We start from the raw sequence: 16,978 nt of genomic DNA, 5'->3' as shown, positions 1-16,978 counted from the left end.
ACAAAAATATAGATTTCTGTTGACCGAGGTACACTTTGGGTAAAAACAATTTTGGTCAATGTGTCTGAGCACTTGAAAAAGGACAAGGCTTGAGATGTTCAGATTTCTGTTGAGTGATGTTCTGGCATGTAATAATAGTGATAATAAAACAGAAGCAGATTTCGAGGTCACCTGCTCAGGAAACACACTATCCAGAATCCTATGGACACTGTTCAGAATGGAAATAAGGTTTCAGATTGGACCAGAACTTCAGTACTGAAGTGGATCTACAACAAGGGTTTTTTTTTATATCTCAGAGAGAGAACTGGATTTGGAAGCTGCAACCTGACAGTCATAAAGACAAGTGGGAGTCTGCTGTAAGCAAGCAGCATAAAACAATGTGACTTGGTGAAAAGAAATGTTCCACTGCATTTTTGTTGATGTCTTAAATAAAAGACAATCCAGGAATTACAATCCTTTAAATTCATGCCCACTAATGTTAAATATGAAACATAATCATAATGCAGGGAATCATTGTTAGATGGATGGCATGCTATTGCAGTGCAAATGAAGAAGGAATATGACCAGTGGACCAGGATGTATTCAATGCAATACAGAATTGAGGCCTTTCTCTCGAATGATGATTACAATCCAAGGGCATATTATCTAAGAAAAAAGCTTCATTGTATATCCAAGGAAGGCAAGAACCATCAGTGTGCTTCTGGTATCAAAGTGCACAAATGATGTGTAATGTTTTCTTAGGCATTGTAAATTAAGTGGGCAATGCTTATCCCCAACTTAGCCTATTTAACTCAACTCTTAAGTCAGCCTTTGAAAAAGGCCTCAAATATCATTAAAGTCAGAAACAGAAGAGAAATTACTTTCCACAGCTATTTTAGCATTTTAACATACAGGCTTATTCACAATTGCTGCAGATGCATCATCTGTAGGACTTGGAGCAGTCCTTTGTTGTCTGTGCTTTGGGCACTTTGGCCAGTTTCTGCATTAAAGACACTTTACCTTAGTGCTCCTGTCAGTGAAATGGACAGATGTGACTCGAAACAGCAAAGGGTTGTATCCTGACACCCATCGATTCCAGTTTTGCTAAGGATCCTTGACACCAAACCCAGTCAAATGTGGCTTAGATGTCAAGTACTCTCACCTCACCACTGGAATTCAGCTCTTTTGTCCATATTTGAATTAAAGCTGTAATCAGGTCAGGAGCAGAGTGTCCCTGGTGGAACTCAAACTGAGTGTCACTGAGCAGGTTATTGCTGAGCAGGTTCGACTTTTGTACAAGACATAGTTTTCCCATATTACCTTAGTGGGGCATTGTTGCCCAATTTTCACTTTCTCTAGGGTGGCAGCCAAGCATCCTATTTCTATCCATCTGTTTGTGGAAAAATCCCACCCCTGTGCTCAGGAAGCAATGATCTGAGCTCCCATTTGCCTTACTATACACAACCACTGGTTGTTACATACAAACATCACGGATTATTGGGATGCCATTCTTTCAGTCACCTGACTGGTGGGGCAAACCACCTCTAGCAGGATATGTGTACTCTTGCCCAATTAGTGTTTTCAAAGATCACATACTGGCAATCCAGCCAATGGTGTAGACCAACAGGCTGCATGTCCTCATCCTGGAGAGGGGATCCAGGTGGTATCTGTTATCCTTATAATATCTGACCAAGTTTAGATACCTCTTCATCTTTCTCTACCTGTAGAGACTTTTTCTAACTCTGTCAGGTCTTGGCCCGCAATCAGCCAAACTCCTCCCAAAATTTGCTTTTATCGAATTCTCCCAATCCCTCTTTTGTCAGTCAATTGTGTGTGCATCAATCATCACTTCAAGCCCAATATTGATAATGGAGTGTGTGTGTGTGTATGTGTGTGTACATAATTAATATTTAGACACTGAGATTAAAAAAAATGACCAAAAGACTAAAGTAGTAGCGTATTCTCCAGAGAGAAATCTGGGGGACCAAAAGAGGACATGAGATAGCTTTGGCAAATAGAGTTAAAGGGATTCCAAAGAGATTCTACAAATAAATTAAGGACAAAAGAGTAACTAGGAGTCAACAAGGCTGTCAAATTATGGAACCACAGGAGATGGGTGAGATACTAAACAAGTATTTCATGTCAGTATTTACTGTGGAGAACTATATAGAAGCTAGAGAACTTGGACAAATAAATAGTGATATTTTGAAAAGTGCCCATATTACAGAGGGCAAGGTGCTGGATGAATAAGTCATCCTGATCAGGTCCATCTCAGAACATTGTGGAAATCTAGAGAAGTGATTGCTGGGCCCCCATTGAGATATTTGTATCATCGATAGCTTTGGATGAGGTGCTGCAAGACTGAAAGTTGGCTAATGTGGTGTCGTTATTTAAGAAAGTTGGTAAGAGAAAGCCAGGGAAGGATAGAAATCAATGAGCTTGACATCAATGGTGGGAAAGTTGATGGAGGGAAAGTTTATCTCAGAACGAGAAAGTTTGATAAAGTTTATTACCCACAATGGAATCTCCTTCCTCTCCGATATAGACTGGCCATGAAGATGGATCTTGCAGGTCAGGGCAGACAGTGGCTCAGTGGTTAGCACTGCTGTCTCACAGTACCAGGGTCCCAGGTTTGATTACAGCCTTGGACGATTATCTGTGTGGAGTTTGCACATTCTCCCTGTGTCTGCATGGGTTTCCTCCGGGTGCTCCAGTTTCCTCCCACAGTCCAAAGATGTGCAGGTTAGGTGAATTGGCCATGCTAAATTGTCCATAGTACTAGGTGCATTAGTCAGAGGGAAATGGGTCTCAGTGGGTTACTCTTCGGAGGATCGGTGTGGACTTGTTGGGTTGAAGGGCCTGTTTCCACACTGTAGGGAATCTAATCTAATCTTCTCCTGTGTCTTCGTGGGTTACCACATGGTTTCCACTGTTTTCTACAGCTGCTGCCTGCTGTTTAATTTGGCAGGCCTGATTTTGGATCTGTCGGCACTTGAAACCATTTTATTCAAGGATACATTTAAGGAACATGAAAGCCTCCCTATTTACATTTAGATCTTTAGCAGAGACTGAACATACTGAACATTTGCAATGTAGTAAAGGAAGTTACTGTTATGTGGGGATGTGACTAATTTGTAGATTACCTCATAGGACTGAAATCCTGATCAAATGCACCAGAAGCTTTTGATACCATTGAGATTACAAAAAAAAATGCCTCTACACATTCAGAGATTAAGATTTATGCTGATGAGATACAGCTATGACATTTTCTATGTTCCAGGCAAAGTGCAAGTTATAGCAGCTATACATTCAATACCAGTAATGGATGAGCGAGATAAACTGATTTTATTTTTGTAGAGGTAAGGTCTTATTTTATGGCAATAACAACACTTTACTGGCAACTAAGCACAAGTTTACACAAATCTGTTCAGCTTAAAAATCTGACAAGGGTTGCATGAAGGTCAGGCAACATTGACTGGTCAAAATATGGTCCAGGAGATGAAGTGCTGAAAAGGTATCACAAGCAAAAGTTACACCTGACAATAGGGAAATACTTCTTGATGTCAAAGTTGATTTGCAGCGAAATCCTTGACAAACTCAATGGGGAACACTTTGATATTGCAAAATGTAGAGCAAAAGCATACACTCAGTATGAGGCTGGACATTTTGAGATATATTCTGTATGATACTTAATATGAAAATAGAATGTGCTATTTGAGTATAGGAATTGGGACATTATGTTGAGAATGTACAGGATATTTGTGACTCCTCATCTCAGGTACTGTATCCAGTTCTGGTCACCCTATTATGGATGGATGTTATTCAGCCGGAGAAAGTTCAGAAGAGATTTACCAGCATGTTGGCAGGAATGCGGGTTTGAGTTATGATGAGAGGCTGAATAGACTGGGACTGTTTTCACTGGAGGGCAGGAGGTTGAGGAGTGACCTTATTGAGGTTTATAAAATCATGAGGGGTAGAGATAAAGTGAGTGGCAGGTGTCTTTTCCTTAGGGGTGGGGATTTCAAGACAAGGAGGCATATGTTTAAGGTGAGAGTAGAAAGCTGTAAAAAGGACATGAGGGACAATTTCTTTCCACAGAAAATGGTGCATATGTGAACTTCCAGAGGAAGTATTGGATGCAAGTACAGGTACAACGTTTAAAAGACATTTAAATAAATACATGAATAAGAAGTGTTTGGAGGGATATGGGCTAAGCGCAAGCTTGGGATTATGGTTGGCACGGACTGGTTGAACCGAAGGGTCTGTTTCCACGCTGGATGCCTTGTGACACTCTACAACTCTGCAGATCTGATAAAATTGTTGCTGAGAGAAACAAAGTTAACATTTCAAATCCAATATGACTCTTCTCTGGAACTGAAGTCGGCTGGAAAAATGATCGTGCTTATGCTGCCGAAGAGGGTGGCAAGGAAGACCAAGTGAAGCAGCCGTTAATTTACACTTACCATTAACACCTACTTTTCATCTCCTCTAGTACCATTAGCACCCTCTTTGGCTTTACATCTAATCACCTTTACCATCTGTTCAACTTGCTCCTCCCCCTCCCTTTTTCAGCAGCACAAAATCAACTACTTTTCCAAGTTTCTGGAGTACTTTGCTTAATTCCAGAATGAAATGTGATTGTGGCAAACATACCTAGCAAAGTACCAAGGAGGAATAATTTTATAAAGATTTCCTCAACAGCCAAGAGATTTCTTTGATTTTAGAGGGAAAATATATTTTGTCCCAGTTGATATTATTTAAGATGGATTGGATTGGCAAGATTTTAAATACATCAGAGCTCTGGAAATGATCTTTGCCATATACGATTTCCTGGAAGAATTAATATTAGACAATGCACCTCAAATTTCATGAAATTGACTTCAGAGGCATCCATCAATTAGGTGACCAGTTCTCTACTACATCCTGAAATCATCTGAGAGGTGGAAAGAGCAGTCAAGACTGGAGTCTCTGATGCATAAGAGTAATTAGCTCTACTCTGTTACAGAGCAACACCATGGAATAATGGGTTTTCACCAGTTGAATTATTAATGGGCAGGAGGTTAAGACAGACGTACGAGTTTTAGAAAACAACTTCAAGCCTAACATAACCTCTCAATACCAAGAGAGAGTTAAATCAACTAGAGAAAAACCATAGCTACATTACAGCAGAGGTAGTTCAACTTTAGACATGGGGCAAAAAAAATTGTTAGTCAGAAAGTTTATTTAAGGAACAAAGAGTCAGAAGCCATGTTCATTGGAGAAACACATCTTATATTATTCGAAGCCCTAAAGGTACATTTGGAAAGAACAGGAATGCATTGATCTTAGGACCAAGAAGTGAGATTGAATCTGATTATTGCAGGATGTGGGACAGCATTACCTGTACCATATTAAATAGTGTACAAACTATTCTAGACATGGCACAATATTATTATTTAAATTTGTCCAAATAGAGACATCTAGTTAGAGTTCCAGATGATCCTGAGCTGTGAAGTTTAGACTTAATGTATGAGGTTAACAATATAGAAAGCTCAGTCACCTTCTAAAATTTGCATTTTGCTTGGATGTCTCTGAACGTTAATAATTTGTTTGCATCTGTTTACCTTCTGAACACTTCCCCTTGCTACCAGTGTTGTGGTGGTGTACTGTCTTGTTTGCCACCTTGTTCTGGAGCGTTTGAAACCAGAAGACCTGTGTATATGTACTGAACATCTTTTATTTTTACAAGCTTTGCAAGTAACTTGAAAAGCTGGCCAGCTTTTGGTTATTACAACAAATCATTTCTGTTATAGATTTAATTCATTTTGGTACATTTTTCTGATCACATCAATAGTGTTTATTTTATCTAAAGCATTTATTTGTTGTTGGCATACCATTCTGGCTTCATACTACGAACTTTTTCAATTAATATACCAATGGTATGGCCAATTTGCTTGTTCAGAAGGTCGTTCCTAAAGGTTTTAATTGGTGTAGATGCAATAAATAACTCAGTGAGCCTCTCTGACAATTTTCTTCTGAAATTAAAATAGATTATCTTCAATGTGGAATCAGACCATTTGGCCCAACAAGTCCACACTGACCCTCCGAAGAGTAACCCACCCAGACCCATTTCCCTCTGACTAATGCACCTAACACTACGGGCAATTTAGCATGGCCAATTCACCTGGACTACACATCTTTGGATTGAGGAGGAAACTAGAACACCTGGAGGAAACCCATACAAACACGGGGAAAATTTGCAAACTCCACACAGACTGAGGTAGGAATTGAACTTGGCTCCCTGGCGCTGTGAGGCAGCAGTGCTAACCACTGCAGCACCATGCCGCCCCACGGTCAATGAGTTTCTGGTCAATGGTAGCCCCCAGGATGTTGATAGTGAGGGATTCACATAACATGAGAAGAATACTCCTTTAAATATATACTTATGTAAAAGGATGTGTCATCACAGAAAACAATGCAATGTCATGCGCTAAAGTTAAGGCTTACACATTCACAGCAATCTTCAGCCAGAAGTGCCAAATGGATGATCCATCTCAGCCTCCTCAAGTGGTCCCCAGATACCAGTCTAAAGTCAATTCAGGTCACTCCACATGATATCAAGAAATGGTTGGAGACACTGGATAATGCAAAGACTATGGGTCCCGACAACATTCCAGCAATGGTACTGCAGACATATGCTCCAGAACTTGCTGCTCACCTAGCCAAACTCTTCCTGTTCAGTTACAACACGGGCATCTACCCAACAATATGGAAATTTGCCTAGGTGTGTCCTGTACACAAAAAGCAGGTTAAATCCAACTTGGCCAATTGCTGCTCATTCAATCTACTCTTGACCATTAATAAAGTGATGGAAGGTGTCATCAACACTGCTCTTAAACAATATCAAAGTTAGTTGAAGGAGATAATTGGGACCATTCTTTTACTTTGACCTACCACCTACAGAATCGAATTATCAGAGACCAGCAAATCCGTTTTGCATCCAGTTCTCAATAGTTGAGAACCTACACAGCCCAGAAAATCACATTTTAGAAACACTGAATTTTCTCTCTCATTCCTGAATCTATTTGGCTATAAAATGAATTACAAGCCTGTTAAGAGATCTCAACTGCAGTTACTTTAGACCAGCCTCTGACTCAAAGTAATTGGCCAGTTCAAATTTAGCTTCCCTGAAATGGACCATTCATTTGTGTCACCTTCTTCCCAAAAGGTAAACTATCAAAAATCTCAGCTTCTGTCCACCCTGCCAGATATCATCTGTCCACCTGTTATCTATATTCCTCACTTACATCCTCTCAAACAACTGCTGCTATCTATTCTAATAATATGACCAAAGTATTGTATCTTTCTCTCTTTAATACTAAATATGTGTTTTCTGCCATATTGGTGAAGAATTCTTAGCAGTCACATATGTATCCACCTGAACACTGCCAGACACGTGTGATGATGAACATGAGCATCTTCAACTCAAAAGATGAACAGGAAAGTTCAAATTGGTGAGTGCTGTCCCTGCTGAAATAAATTGCATGGGGCCCACTGCATAATCAAATTAGGGAGCTAATGCTTCTTTGAGGATTTCATTGTACAGTTCTTCCTGGGTAACCCATGTTAAATGAAAACAATGATCTGTGAATGGAATATATTGAATTAATATATTTTTGAAACTGCACAAAACAGTGAAATTTAAAAGTTCAAGTGTTCATCGAGACATTGTACAGCCAATCTCATGGCATAACTCACCCTCATCAGACAGGTAAACTTAAATGTAAGTGCTTTTTCTTTATGGGAGTTATGTGGTTAATTTTGCATTGGCACATTTCTGCTGCAACATTTCGCCCACATGAACTGAATATGAATGAAAAATTATGAGAAATGCTGGCACACATTTCTAACCAGGGGCTTGAATCTGTGAAATTACCCTTGATGAATATAAAAGACATCAGATTTTGCTTGTTAGCAGTTAAGTCTGTTGTGCCTGGAGGCACAGTGTGAAATCAGGACTTGTAAACTTGTTTTTAGATTATATATATAATATATATACATAAGTATAGCAAAAATGAGAATCGTATTTCCTGAAAATCTCTCAACTCTCAAGTAATTCTTCCCTTCCTAGTTGTTTGAGTATTTTTAGACTTTTTAATAATTGATTTCATTATTCTTTATTTCACTATTACCTTCCATACAGAAATGTATTTGATAATAAATCTCTTATTGTCTTGTTACATAAAATTACTAGCATAGTTAGTATCATCAATCGACATGATAATGCATCTCAAATGTTTTCAGTTTATGGAAGATTATGTTCTCTACATTGAAGTTATATGAAAAACAATAAACAAATGTTAAGCCTTAAGACTCATTGATAGGAAATCAGCACGTGCGCATTTGGATACTTCTTTGGAAAAGCAACCGAAAACCATAAAAACTCAGGTGCAACACACTCAGGATATGTGATGGAAATGTACTTCAGTGCTCTAGCCATTAGTGTTCAGCTTCAATGGCAAAGTGTGAAGTGAATAAAATAATTCAAATAATGCAAAGACTGTTGAGAAACAAAAATAGAAATTGCTAGAGAAACTAAGCAGGCCTGGCAGCATTTGTAGAGAGAAAGCAGAGTTAATGTTTTGTGTTCAGTGACCCTTCAGAACTCAAGAATGAACACAGATGCTCATCGCCATAAAATGCTTCATGCATAAGTTGTATGAGTTGCATGTGTATCCCTGCATGCAAATCACCCTGGAAGAAGCATGCAAGTCATAAGTGTCCCTGAGCTCAAAAACAAAGTCCTGAAGTGTTGAAATTGCGTGTGAGGTGTTCTAAGAGAAGCCACGATGATGTGGTGAAGCTGGTGGTTTGGTGAAGTAAACTTGCTTGGAGGAAAATAACATTCCTGGGTCATGGAGTTGTCCAAAGGCCTGGAGAGGCTAATAACACCAGGTAACAAATCAAACTTCATGTTGAGAATTGATACCAAATAGCTTTTTAGGAAAGGCCCAGAGAATTGAAAACTGCATAGAAATAAGGTGAAGTAAACAAAAACTACCTCGGGACAACTTGTTCAATGGTATGCCTTTGCTGCCGTCTTCAATGCATCTAAGGAGGAGAGGATTCCATCCAACAGTTCAAAATTATTTCCTTGGGACATCCTGAAATTATGAAAGGTGCGAGAAAATGAAGTTTGTTTCATTCTGACCTGATGCTGTTTAACACAATCTTTTGCTAGTGCCTTGGAGATTATGTGATATACTGTACACTTCTATTCATTAAAGTGGCATTGGTGTCTGAATTACATCACTGAACTTCAACATGTTTCTGAGGACACTTTACTGAATAGGAATTAAAATGACAAGGAGTTAGTGGGGACTTTTATGAGATCCATTGACTTTTACCCAATCACTATCTTTGTCTCTTACTCGCATTGTGCATAATGTGTGAACAGTGTTGAAATCATACATTAAAGATCTTCTGATTTTTATTTAATGGAATCAATGCACTACCTTTGTCATCTATAACATGGAGTCAACTTGTCCAACTGAATTCATGTCACTTTCCATAGAGGAACAGACTTTAAAGAAAATTGAACAATTAACTTTCCTGGCTTATTTAAGCTGCTAAAGTCATTGACAGCCATATGCAAAATTAATGCCATGAATGATCATTGTTGGGAGCAGCATGTAAATGTAGACCAAGGACTGAGTTCATCAATGGCAACATTGGGTTTTAGGTATTTGTAATAGAGCCCTAGTTTTCCAAGACTTGGGAACAATAGTCTGTCAACTATCCCTTTGCATTCTCTCCAAAGTTGGTCTAGCCTTTCTTCAGCTGCTAGTTTGGCTAAGCAATACTTGCTTTGAACTGCATGTGTACAAAGACATACATGGGACTAACAGACCACAGCCATATTTAGATGTCTCTTTAAGATATGTACATGTATTATTACAATCTTACCATGATTATATGATTCAACAAGTGGACTAGATATTTGAGTGAACATTGTTCCCAAGACCTGAAAAACCAGCACACTTACAGTAAAACTGAAAATGCAAGTTAAATCAGAAGCCATCAGCCTCATTGCAGTATTTAAATTGACAACCTATTTTCCAGGAATGAATTGATTGGCCATCTCTGCAAAACTTAGAAGTAATTGAGTTTGGTTTGGATTTTGAATGCCTTAACTTTTTAAACATATTGATCTGAGCCCAACCACTAAGGTTAGTACATTAATATTTTGGCAGTCTGTGGCTAAATTTTTACTAATCTTCTTGTTGCTATGTTTACTCACATTCAGTACACCTTTAAGACACATAGTTTCAAGGCACTGTATCATGACATGTGAGCTGAGGGTTACAAGATCACAGACTGCATCTTAACATCTGTCACTTGACACAGGGAAGGAAGTTTGATGCTCTTGTAATCAAAGAGGTCAATTTTAGACCAGAAACTTCTGTGTCTGTGAATGCAATGCTGTACATAACAGCGAGTTGTAATAAATGCTTTGCTAGATTTTTTGACATCTCATCTTGTTCCTGTGTTTCAGGGAAGAATGCAAGTATTGCCTAGAAGCAAAATCACTTACAACTTCTTGGATCTGAATTTAAATGTAAATCTTGTAGTATAATGGGAAATTAATATGTTAATGACGATGCTACTTTGATAGGAAGTCATCTGTATCAGGACTTGCAGAAGAAAACTACAATCAGCACAATGTTATATTAGATGATAGTAAAGAGTTTCGAGTCATAGAGATGTACAGCATGGAAACAGACCCTTCAGTCCAACTCATCCATGCCGACCAGATATCTCAACCTAATGTAGTCCCACATGCCAGCACCTGGCCTATGTCCCTCCAAACCCTTCCTATTCATATACCCATCCAGATACCTTTTAAATGTTGCAATTGTACCAGTCTCCACCACTTCCTATGGTAGCTCATTTCATACATGTACCACCCTCTGCATTAAAAAGTTGCCCCTTAGGTCTCTTTTATATCTCGCCCTAAACTTATGCCCTCTAGTTTTGGACTCCCCCATCCCAGGGAAAAGACTTTTTATATATATCCTATCCATGCCCCTTGTGATTTTATAAACCTCTATAAGGTCACCCCTCAGCCTCCGATGTTTACAGGACTTAATGAAAAAGAGGGATTTTGTTTTCCCCATGGTATATGGGGAGTGATGGCTGGGCCACCATTTTTTTCCCATTCCTAATTACACTTAAACTGAGTGGGAGAGTCAACCACATTGCTGCGGATCTGGAGTCAGATGTGGGCTCGACCAGGTAAGGATAGCTGATTTCTCTCTTGAGGTAGAATTAGTAAGCCAGGTTTTTTTTTAATGATAATGGTTTAATAACTGAATTCAAATTTTGCTAACTAACATGTGAGATTTGAACTCCTGGCCCCATGCCATTAGCTTGAGCCTCTATACATCTGAAGAAGGGCTTATGCCTGAAACGTCGATTCTCCTGCTCCTTTGATGCTGCCTGACCTGCTGCTTTTCCAGCAACACATTTTTAAGCTCTGATCTCCAGCATCTGCAGTCCTCACTTTCTCCTCTATACATCTAGTCCATTGTCATTGCTGTTCGACCATTAGATCCTCTCAATTACTTATAGGTAATGATAAACAGTGGTGCAGCAGATTTCATCTGGCTAGATGGAACAGCCTCCAGCATGCAATATAAGCAGCTAATACACTGAGAATCCATGCTGGATATCGTCCAGGAAGGGGTAGTGATGCATGCTCATGTCTATGGAAGTAACATAGTCCATGGCTACAGCTGCAACAGCATAAAGCATCTATATTCTTTAAACTCAAATCTTGTGAGCAAAGCACTGTAATTGAAGTTTCTGTATATGGTATAATCCTTAATTCTAAATTTCAGAAACTTACAATATACTTTCCACGTTATGAATCTGATTTCATTGATCGCCATGTGTACCAATTTGCAAAGCCATCTGCTGAGTCAGATTCTATTTTAAACAAAATAAAAATATGCATTATCCAGCAATGACAACCAATTTAAATCTGATTTAACAGAGTGCCCTAAAGCATTGTCTCTGATGATTTGTGCTATTTTATTTAAGGATTTCTATGTTAGCAAAAAAAATGTATTGCTTTGCAATATTTCCCTCTGATCTTTTTCTCCATACAGCAAGGCAAAACATTGTTGGGTAAATCTATGAAAAAGTTGAGAGAAACTTGAGGAAAGGCATTGCTTTAGCAAGATAAATGTGAGTCAGCTCTCAAAATATTCATCTTATTGAAGGCAATTTTACTATTTCAGATAATTCAGCTTTTCCTTCTAATAATTGCAGGAAGCTTACCTTTTAGAAGTGGTAAGGTAATATTGTAAAATTAAAATGAGTTAGCTCTTCTATTTGCTCTTTCCATTCCCACAATATTAACTTAAGTCAAGGTATAATTTCAAGGGTCTTATGGGGTAATTCATCAAACATCACACTCAAGTGGTTGTTCCTTATGAATTAAATGTGAGCATAAATGCTGCTGAACTATTTAGCTGTGGGGGAACATGGGTAGGTCTGATACTGGACATGTTAAAAGCCGGGCATTTCAAACTTCGGGTCATTAGGATGATGTCAAGCCACAAAGACCCATGTTAACTTACCACTTTGTTGCCCAGGAGTGTTGACATCAGTTGTAGAGCCCTAATTCTCACCCTGGTTGACTCAGTTTAACTGCTAAACTTGTGACTTTAATTGGTTCTTGGCTCAGTACCAAATGTTGCATTTATCATCAAATCCATTAAGAAAGCTTACATTAGTATGACATTGTTATTTGCACACCATGTCTAAGTATTAGATATTAACATCATTGTGCTATCTCCTGTATTTTCATAAGTAGTGTGTGACTTGGAAGCAAATTATCTGTTTATAAATGAACTCCTAACTCACCCACTTACATTAGAGTTTTGCAAATGGCTTCATCTCACAAGTTGACGACTAGGAATGAAAGAATTCTTTGTGACCTGCCTCTGGTTACTGAACCAGTGTAAAGGCATTAAATTTTCCAATCCATTTGTGATGGATGAATCTCACTGTAAGGAACAGCATTCATGATGATCATTTGTGACCTTTTAAAAGAATAGAATGAATAGTCCAATCATGATCTGCTATTCTGACTGATGCTTTTGCTATAATCTGCCATTATCGTAACAAAGAAACCTGACCAAAACTGTAAGGTAAAACCTGGGGGACCTAATTCTAATTATATAAACCTAATTCTAATTTTAATTATTGTGATTTACCAACAGTGGCCCAGAATTAGTTATGGATTCTTATTAATTCCCTTTGCAGTTTTTGGCTTTGGTAAATAATTCAGCATTAATAATTGTGTTTACAATTTTGGGGCACGATATTAAACTTTCAAAGTATTTGAATAGAAATAACCTGAATCCATAGAATTCCATCAAATTTAAACCATGGAAAAGACAATTCAGTCAAATTGATCCATGCTTATGTTCATGTTCCACATGAGCCTCCAACAGAGAAGAGTGAATTCTGTCTTTAATCCAAGAATTGCTATTATACATTTGTGAAAGGAGCTACATCATTGTGTTATTAGATGACACGGAATTAGAGCATGGGTCCATAAGGCAACAGCAGCATGTTATCTCTTATAATGTCTTGAAAATAATTTGGTATTAAGGGCAGAATCTTTTAAGTGTTTGAACAATGTGGGCTAACGAGAAATCTGAGACAATGACATAACTGATTTGTTGGGCTTCCCCAGCATTGAAATGGGTGGCACTTCCTCATTCACTCCTGGTTGTGGCAGGACATCTGAGCTCAGATTTGATCTTTTGGATGTGGAATCACTTAGCTCTATCTATCACTCACTGCTTATACTGTTTGGCATGCAAGCAGCCCTGTTTTGAAACTTCACAAGGTTGACACCTCATTTTTAGATATGCCTGATACTGTTCCTGGGATGACCTCCTGCACTCTCCATTGAACTAGCATTCATCCCAAGAGTTGATGGTTGAATAGAGAATATGCCAGACAATGAGGTTTCAAATTGTGTTGGAGTACTATTCTGCTGGTACTGATGGCCCACAATGTCTCGTGGATACCCAGTATTGAGTTTTTAGATCTGTTCAAAATCTTCTTCAGAAGCTCCTTGTGGATTTATTCATGATTATCTGACATTTAAAACCCTTAACTTTGGTTGATTAGCAAGTCCATAATCCCAGTAGGTCTGACATCTGACAGGAGAAAAATATTTTGCGGCGAATGTATTGTCTTCAGAAGTCAAGGAACATAGAAATGTGATGGTCTCTATGATACTGAAAGGAAGTAAGGGTATGAATTAAAAAAAAAGGTCTTGGATAGCTCAAAAGGTAAGATTAAATAACAAAGATGTCACAAAACAAAAATCAGATGGACTGGTATTCATTGGTGCAAAAAAAGGCAAAACAAATGGAAAGACCTTCTATATGTTTATCCCACAAAAAAATCATAGTCTTAAACAATCAATCAGGTTACCCCTCAACCTTCCTATTCCCCAAATAAAGAAATTAAATTTCAGTCTAAATTTCATTTACACCTTGATCTTCTGGGCAACAAATGAAATTACCTTCTTAACATATGACAATCACTGGACAATCAAATAATAAAGCCACAAGACAATCAGTGATATTTGAACATACACAATGAAATTTTAAAAATGACCCTGGTGCATAGTGAAATTAACATCTCTAAGACTCATTGGTGCACTAAACCATAATTGAAATTAGTAACTTGCAAGAATAATTTAACTATCATTAAAATTAGCACCTTGCATTGACATGTTAGTCCGCATCATTAACACCTTTGAATGCATATAAACCCATTAGACCATGAGTAAAACTCAATAGAAACAGAAAACATTGAGAACACACTGTAGGTCATCCAACATCTGTACAGTGAGAGAGATACACATACACGTTAACATTATAGGTCAGTGACACTTCATCAGAACTGGGAGATTAAACTTGCTGACTGTCGAGGGTCTATCCTCAACTAACTTTTACTGATTTTACTCTGATCCATCTGTCTCTGAACATGTAGTATGCTAATCTCTCCAGTTTAACCGTGACCCTTTTATTAAACCTATTGAGAAGGATTGTGCTGTTTGCCTGTATAAACTTATTGCCCGTATAAAGTGGAAACATTAGCTCTAGTTTCTTTCTCCACAACTACTAGGTGTTTTCCTTTCTTTATTTTAGGTTTAGAATATCTTTAATTGCGACGCCTATTCAAGATAAAATGCAGTGTAAAGAGTGTACGATCGCCCATTCATAGACACCATTCACATTAACTTAGAACAAAAGTGACAAAAGATTACTTCAGGAGAGTTCAACTTTTCCTTCCCTGCTTGTTACAGCGCGCTGCTGCCAGAGTCCCGCTCCAGGCTTCCCAGCCCATGCCAAGCGACTGCCCGGTTCCCACTCTGGCCAGAAGTAGAAGTCCCGCTCCAGGTTTCACAAGCCGAGCGACTGACTCTGAAGATGCTGGCGCTCTGGAGCCCATCAAAGCCGCCTCCTGTCGAACAGCTCTCTTTCTCAGATAAGTTTGAGAGAAAAAGAACGCGAACAAGGAAAAAGAAAGAAAAATGCAGACTTACAGGACAAGCCCAGACACAGGAGCCCAAACGCTGCCGACTCCATCGCAGCCATCTCAATTTTCAGATTTCCAAATTTTGTAAAATTTTGCAATTACCTTAGAGCAAAGCTAACAACTTTGATGCGAATGCCCCTATTATACTATACGACCAAATGGACAAATGAGATTTTTGTCTTTTTCCAAGTTTCAAATGATTCTTATCTGCAGCATTGCTACAATTCATGATTTTAAACTACTGTGTCACAAAAGGAAAGGGTAGTTGGTGCAATTTTGATAAAAATCTACTTTTAAGATCAAAATATTTAAATTTCAAATTAAACTGTGAGCAGTTATTGACAGCACATCTTCACAAAGATATTATGCCTTGGAAATTGTACAGTTCAAGCTTATCAGAATGTTATCTATATTCTAGGAGTTAATTATGAGCAGCAATTCCTATATTCTCCAGAATTTAGAAGTTTAAAGGTGATTTCATCGATGTATTCAAGATACCTTGTTTATCTCTAGCTGTCCTATTTTCATTGGTTGGTGAACACGATTAGGGAAATAATATTCAAATTGGAGTCAGATTTGAATTGAAATTCTTAAAAATTGCAAAGAACAGACGGTAGAACTTTAAAACTCTCTTCCACAAATGGCAATGGACACTGGATTAGCGTAACTTTAAAATATTTTTGTTATTTAAAGTTGCTGAGGGATATGGGGTGTAGATTGATTCATACAAAAAATCATACCTCCAGTAATAGAATGTTGGACGCTGCTGGATATTTCAGAGGTTTTTGTGGAAAAGACAATAGCTTAACGAAAAGAACTAAAGATCAATGTCTGGACAAATCAAGGTTTAATGCCTGACTAATGTACAAATTTCTGCTGATTCAAATAAGAAAATAAAATCAAAAAAGGTCCGTTTTCAAGACAGACAATACACATCAGACGAGACAGCAATTATCAGACGAGACAGCAATTATACGTCACGCCACATGATGGCCTAAATAAAGAGATATTTCACATCTGTGCACACAAGTTAGAATAATCTTCATTTGGATTTCCAGTTTTTATTTATTAATGGAATATGGGCATCACTGGCTTAGCCAGCACTTAATGTCCACCCCGAATTGCCCTTGAGAAGGTGATATTGAGTTTCTTTCTAGAACTGTTTCAGTTCTTGGGCTGTAAGGATGCCCACAGTTCAATTAGAAAGGAAGTTCCACAATTTTGACCAAATAATGGTGCAGGAATGTTGACTCAGATTTCCAAGTCAGGTTGATATGTTTCTTGGAAGGGACCTTGTTGGTGGTAGTGCTCCCATGTATCTGCTGCTCTTGTCTTTCAAGGAGGCAAAGGTCATGGGTTTGGAAGGTACTTTCAAAGAAAGTTGCTG

At 38.3% G+C, this 16,978-nt stretch overlaps 2 long non-coding RNA genes across 3 annotated transcripts in view; one reads left to right on the top strand and one right to left on the bottom strand.

The window, feature by feature from the left end:
• Positions 1-15,396, bottom strand: part of LOC122551115 — a 207,563-nt gene extending 192,167 nt beyond the window's left edge. For both annotated transcript variants that reach the window (XR_006312003.1, XR_006312002.1), the window contains exons 1-2: positions 15,320-15,396; positions 9,020-9,122 (exon numbers count right to left, since the gene is read on the bottom strand). This is a non-coding gene — a long non-coding RNA (uncharacterized LOC122551115). The remainder of the gene's footprint in view (positions 1-9,019; positions 9,123-15,319) is intronic.
• LOC122551116 overlaps positions 1-15,442 on the top strand; it is a 109,771-nt gene extending 94,329 nt beyond the window's left edge. The window contains exon 3 of the long non-coding RNA XR_006312004.1: positions 15,359-15,442. This is a non-coding gene — a long non-coding RNA (uncharacterized LOC122551116). The remainder of the gene's footprint in view (positions 1-15,358) is intronic.
• The last annotated feature ends 1,536 nt before the right edge of the window (positions 15,443-16,978 follow it).

The sequence above is a fragment of the Chiloscyllium plagiosum genome, chromosome 6, assembly GCF_004010195.1.
Source record: "Chiloscyllium plagiosum isolate BGI_BamShark_2017 chromosome 6, ASM401019v2, whole genome shotgun sequence".
Classification (NCBI taxonomy): Eukaryota; Metazoa; Chordata; class Chondrichthyes; order Orectolobiformes; family Hemiscylliidae; genus Chiloscyllium; species Chiloscyllium plagiosum.
This window is presented reverse-complemented; position numbering and strand designations above follow the sequence as displayed.